The sequence below is a fragment of the Sinocyclocheilus rhinocerous genome, unplaced genomic scaffold (genome assembly GCF_001515625.1).
Source record: "Sinocyclocheilus rhinocerous isolate Xijiao unplaced genomic scaffold, SAMN03320098_v1.1 scaffold633, whole genome shotgun sequence".
In the NCBI taxonomy this organism is placed as follows: Eukaryota; Metazoa; Chordata; class Actinopteri; order Cypriniformes; family Cyprinidae; genus Sinocyclocheilus; species Sinocyclocheilus rhinocerous.
In genome coordinates, this window is record NW_015654568.1 from 648719 (window position 1) to 655187 (window position 6469).

The window sequence follows — 6469 nt, forward strand, 5'->3', positions numbered from 1 at the left end:
GCCAGAAACTGCAGTTCTAGTTTGACAGTCACCAGGGGGTATGACATCAGACCTTATTTAGTGTCTGCTTCAGACAGGGCGCTGTATGTTGTGACGAATGGTCTGGTCTGGGGTGAGGCAGGTGGAGGGATGTGTTTTTGACTACCACCAGATGACACTTGTCCCTGAATGTCCCAAAAACACACAAACAACCTCTGAAGGCTTTAAGTAATTTTAAAGGAATAATGCATATTGTTGATATCTTTGTTCATTTGCAGCGGACATATTGTAGTATCATTACTGAAATCCACATTTGCAAACATTTAGTTTTTTTTTATATCACAGATTTTTTCATAGATTTCAATGGATCAAAATGCATTTATACTTTAATTACAATTATATTAATTGCACATGACCTTAAAAAAACCTTTTTATTAATTAAATGTTTTATGTATTAATTAACTGCTTTATGTAATGTTTTGTAGACATACAAATTATATTTACTTCTAGGGTCAGAAAGTTAGCATGAAAGTGCTAAATGGATAAATAATCATATTATATTAATATATAAATACATTTTTAATGAAAATGTTTTTTGAAACGAGATGATGAGTCAGACAAGCAGCCAGCAAGTGCCCTGCAGCATCCTATTCAATACTCTTAAGGTAAGTTTTGATTTATATATATATATATATATATACATATATAATATATATATAAATCATGTATAGAAAATAATATTTTTTTTCAGCATCAGCTTAACAATTTATTTTATGAAATATATTACACTGTCAAAATATATACTAAAATAATCTTTCCTTATGTGTGGATAAAACAGGAAATTACGCTATTTATTACAGTCCACTACATCTTAGTGTTTAAATCAAGATTCTGTAATGTATTGTTTTTTCACTAGATGGCGCTATGAAGAAGCATTTACTACAGGGGAATGGGACAGCGCTTCTTTTCGTGAGGCAGTGAACATGTGGTCATGGTTGCATGCCATGTGCAGTAGCTCACTGCTTCTCTTAAACTGTAATGTGCCATTATCTTCCACGCAAATTTGTATTTACTAAGTTTGAGACTGCTTGCGATTGCTTGAGTATGTGAAGCCCAAGGAACTTGCTACACTACTCTGGTGCGTACATGCTTTAAAACAGTATGAATATTTTCTTCATCATTTACACGTTACATGTTTCATAATTTCAACGAACTCTGTAGACATGAATGCATTTATTCTATAACCAGAAATGTATTATCAGGAGTGCAAAGCAGAGTTATCCTTTCTAAAGAAAAAGTGTCACCCCAGTTTCCACAGAGCGTGAACCACTGCCCATTGTGCTTGGTGTGTTTGTGGTGTGTGTGTGTGTGAGGGAGGGAGTGTCTTTTTATAAACCCAAAAAACTCATTATAGTTTATGATGTGCACAAGAAAAATGTCCAAGTCAATGATGTGAATGAATGACTTGAATGCTTGACATCATATATGTTTCCTGATGCACGTTTTGTCTGTTGCCACAGGGAGAGGACAGCAGAGGAGAAAAACAGAGCAAGGGAAGCGAAAAATAATAGGAGTGTGCTTCTTGTGCTGTTTAATCTCCAGACAGTCCCTAATTTCTCTAATTATCAAGCTGCTAAGCAAACAGAGGCAAGCAGGCAGGAATTGGCCGTCTCCTGCGGCTTACACTTCGGGGGGTCGTGTCTAATTTGAGGGAAGACCCGGTCCATCTCTTGCATGAACACATCTAGGGCTAACACACCCCAACCAGTGCTGCCCCTCCCTGTCGACCCTACCCACACGCACCAGCTTTATGGCAGATGGCGTAGTTCACCCTCCCTCTGAACCTCCATTCCACCCCCACCCTCGGCAGCTTTTGTGCCCCTGTGCGTGCAGTGTTAGGGGGCTGCGACAACAACAGCCCTCCCCACTGCTTCCACCCGCCCTGGCCCTATTGTAAGCAGAATTCAGGCTTCATGCATGGCGCCACGATCAGGTGCCCTAACAGGGTTGTCAGCACCCGCAAAATCGTTTTAATCCCAGTGGTTGCGCATCAGGGCCACTGGAGTTTGTAGTACTTTCCTGACACACTTTACCGGGTTTGATCCCTAACTATTGCCAGAATCATAGGAACATTCTAAAGGCCTGTCACAGTTTGTCGCAGAACTGAATGTTTTCAATAACTTACTATTGACTTCTTTGCTTAACTGTTGAGTATAGAGATGGTTGCACAAAGTCATAAGTTACCAAATTCTACTTACCAGTGCTTCCACTGAAGCCTCTTTGGTTTGGTTCCTTTGCCAGGGTTCATTGATAGCTCTTCACCACAGCTACATACCTGATCTAGGTCGTGCATCAGGCAAAGACTCTGCTTGTACAAGGGTGTTGAGCTGTAAAAACCTTAAGCAAGGTCAGAAGTTAAACAATTATACTCACTAGAGGCTTTGACCAGTGTAACTGAGGCTTTGACCATTGTTGTCTCTTCGCCAGGGTTTGTTCCTTTTTGTAGCTAAACAATTGATAAAAACAGCAAATATGGGCAAAGATTCTGCTTGGTCATGAGTGTTATGTAACTGCTAAGGGACTTCTGTTTCCCTGAGGTTATCTCCATGACAACAGGGTTCAAGTCTCTTGGGACTTTTGGCACACGCGACCCTTCTGCGGGGCAAGACCCCTGGGGTGTGGGGGTAGGGACACGTGTGGGTTAAAGGTCGCTGGACACTGTGGACACTGAAAGCGAATTGGGACAGGGTTATTGTGACACGGGCTGAGGTCGCCTCAGAAAATGCCTCGCATCCATAGCATTAGTTGCGGTCAAAGAAGTCCTTTCTGGCCATCAAAACCGTGATGACCCTTGGAGCGGATGGCACACGCCACCAATTTAATCTTATAGACAACTAACTCACAATCCTGTTTCACCCTTAGTTTGGCTAGTTTCTTTCTTGAATAAATCTATGATCTTCTTATGCCAAGTAGGTGAATCTTTGCTTATGTTGCATTCTACTGCCCCTGGAGATTTTAGCTGAGATTTGCCAGAGTTCACAGTTGCCCCTCTCCAGGACCATAAACTCCTTCCCTGAAATTCACCTTCGACAGTGAGGAGGACACGTATGACACAATGTTTTAGTGGGCAATGAATAGGGTTTTTTCAGTGACCAGTTCAACATTTACATTTGGCTACACCCTTGACCCTTTCCCTTCAGTTTCAGGCTACTTTTCATGGTTTGGTCCTCACAGTGTAGGCAACAGAGCAAGGAGCCAAATAGAAGGTGGACAGGAAAAAAATCAATACTTTGTGTGTCCAGTGGCGTATAACAGATGACAAGTGCAGCAACAGAAGACGCCAAGATCAGTTGGCTAATGTGGAGAGAGAGAGAGAAGAATGAAACGAGTATAAAAAATACAGGGAATGAGTTGGAAAAAGAGTCAGGCCCCCACTCTCTCCTTCCTCTTCCCTTTGTTTTTCTCTTTTTCTTTTCTTGTGAACTGTAATGTGTTCCTCAGTTCGTATTGTTATTGCCTGACAACCTGCTGACACTCATCCACCAACTCCCCGAAATTCTTGTTGCCTCTCCCACAGTCGTTCGTTCTTGGTTTCACATCCATATTTCTCTCGCAGCCTTGCATATCGTATCGTATAGTTACTATTTATTACTTTCTCCACAAGTTAAAAGAGTCTGGGAAGGAAAAGAGGAGAGAAGAGAAGGGCGTTGGGATGAGATTTGTGGCTGTGGTCATTCCAGCAGCTCTTGTCCCACCTGCCATCCATCTATGATGGAGGGGGTGAAAGAAGAGTAGAGTGGGGAGCTGCATCTCTCTTTCCCTCGGCTAACTCACCCTGACAGGCGGGAACGCAGACTGCAGAGAGGAGGAGGATGACGAGGAGGGGCCTCAGCCCCCACCCTCCAATCAGACGCTCCCTTCACTCTCAGCCAGTGGCAGCAGGGCAAAAACAGTAGCAGGGCTAAAGCTAGTGGTCCTCTCTTCTCCTCTCCTCTTCTGCCTTCTCTTTTCCTAACACTCTAGGCATGGAGTACTATTCCTCCATCTCCTGGGCGTCACGCCTCTCTCCTCCACCCTGGCTGACCACTGCAGTGCATCCACGAGGTACTCTCACCCTCTCTATCTGATTTTCTTTCTCTCTTCCTTTGGCTCTCCCTCACATACATTCTCATTGGCTTGTTGCTATCGTAGATTGTTCAAAAGAACTTTTTGGTCAATGCAATGCTGTCGGTGATCCTACTCTGTTTGTCCTAACGAAATAGGACCTGTTAATGTTGGAAATTACTATGTATTTCATTGCAAAAAAAAAAAAGATCTTCACTCCACTTTCATCCTAAATTTATTATGTTGCTCTTATCGGTTAAGTTTTGCCTTGCATATTTTATGCACCACATTGCTCTCTGGGATGAAAAGTAGTAAACAACCATTTATGTATTGACCCCATCATGAACAGCAGGTGCTGTGGTGCAAAATATTCCCTCTCTTCACAATTGATCGTAACTTGATGGAATTCAATTGCACAACTTTTCTTTTTCTATTTCAATGCATATTTTAACATATTTAACTGTGCTGCCTGTTATTCATCAAAAAAAGACTCTCTTGTGATAGCTGTAGAAATGTGCATGCAATAAGCGGAACAGCATTATGCAGATATTTATTCACAAATGCAAATGTTTGTGAGTGTTTTAGGGACTGTTTTTACTACCACTGCCTAAACAAAGTTCAGTTTTGATATCCAGATATCCGTATAGAGCAGCATGGCACACTTACGCATGGCCTCTCAAATGGAGAACGCATTTCCAGGCTGCACATTTCTAAAACCAGTGTGTCCACCCCCTCTTCTGTCTCTTGTATTGATTGGTTAATGGCATTATTTGTGGAGTGTGCCTCTCTGGATGTTAGCCCTTTTTGGCCCCCTTGCTGTATTTGTGTGTGTGTGCTTGGTCAATAGAAGGCCATTGAGGCCTGACCGATGGTCATCCTTCAGCGTTATTTGCTTTCACACCAAAGGTCAGGGGGGGTCATAAGAAGTCAGAGGGTAATAAGTTTAACCCTGATAGGGCCAAGGTCACTCATAGCGTGACTCCAACTAAACCTAATCAATACTCCCCTCACACCATTCTCTTCCTCATATTCTGAGCAGGACTCTTTCCTTATTCTTAAAAAGTGATAAACAAGCGCCATGTGGCAAACTAAAGGTGTTACAAATGTTCCTTGAAATACCTTGTAAATGTTTTATTTTAAGTATTATGCCTTTTGTTTTAAGTCAAATGTTTTGCGAAGGCTTGTTACAAATTTTTTTTTTGGTTTTAAAGCCATTCAAAGATGTTCATGTCGTCTTAGGTGCAACGAGCCAATTGTTGGAGGCAGCACAGGGCAACACCCACCCGACAGATTTGTGAACCTTCTGGAAATTATTCACTCTGCGCTTCTGCACCTGCACATCTCGTTCTTAACCCTCATTCTTAAACTGATAATCCTTTCATGAAATCTAATATCACGGTTAAAATTGCATATCCAAAAAAGACACGGCAGTAGAAAGTCTTTAGATGCACTGCAGTTTGCTGTGGATTTCGACTTTACATCACAAGTCCTGAGAGAAAAACAGCTGGTGTTTGTCCACCATACCTTGCGATAGAGACCAACTAAATGTTTAAACATGAACCAAGTATGAAAATGGTAGTGTGGGAAGGTCACCGGCTGGGCCACTGCATACGATAAGAGCCTCCATCTTCACTGAGTCAGCCATTTTACTACAGTACTAATCATCTTCTGGTCATCCAGCCTACACATGCTGACAGTATCCCTGGTGTTTTAACTTTTTTTTTTTACAAAGTGTACAAAGATTTTCACTCAATTTTGCCAAGTTACGATAAAGTTCTCAATCTACAATAATCTACGAATATGCTGTTCGCTATATATGAAAACCGAAAGGCGCGTGCATGCAGTGTGATCTCAAATGCAGCTGTAAATCTCATTTAAAATGTATGGTTTTGTGAGAAAAAAAGAAAATTATAATGCCAACATGGTACGGTAGTAAATGCACCCTTCCCACACACTAGTTATGCCAATTTATGTCCGAATTCTTCGTATTTGTTTCAGTTTGCTCGCAAAATTCGGAAAGCTTTTTTTTCAAATGAGGCAACATACGAGATGAACTGAATACCATTTTTAACAGATTTTTATGTATTGCCATAAATGCTGTCAGAATTGTTTGTATTGGGCAAATAAATTGTATTAGATTCCTTTATGGTTAGAAAGTTTTCCTAATTTGTTTGTTTACATAAGCAGAGTGTCCTTTGATCTTGTAGCATTGGAGCTAGGTTGACGAAATACACAACACCAGACTTTACAAAAAAAGACAAAAACTAACCAAGACACAGACATAACTAGTAAGCAGATGCACAAGAATCATTTGATCATCTCGTAGTGTTAAAAACAGGTTGACGAATTTACAACACTGACCCGCGCCCCCCCCCAAAAAAAAAAA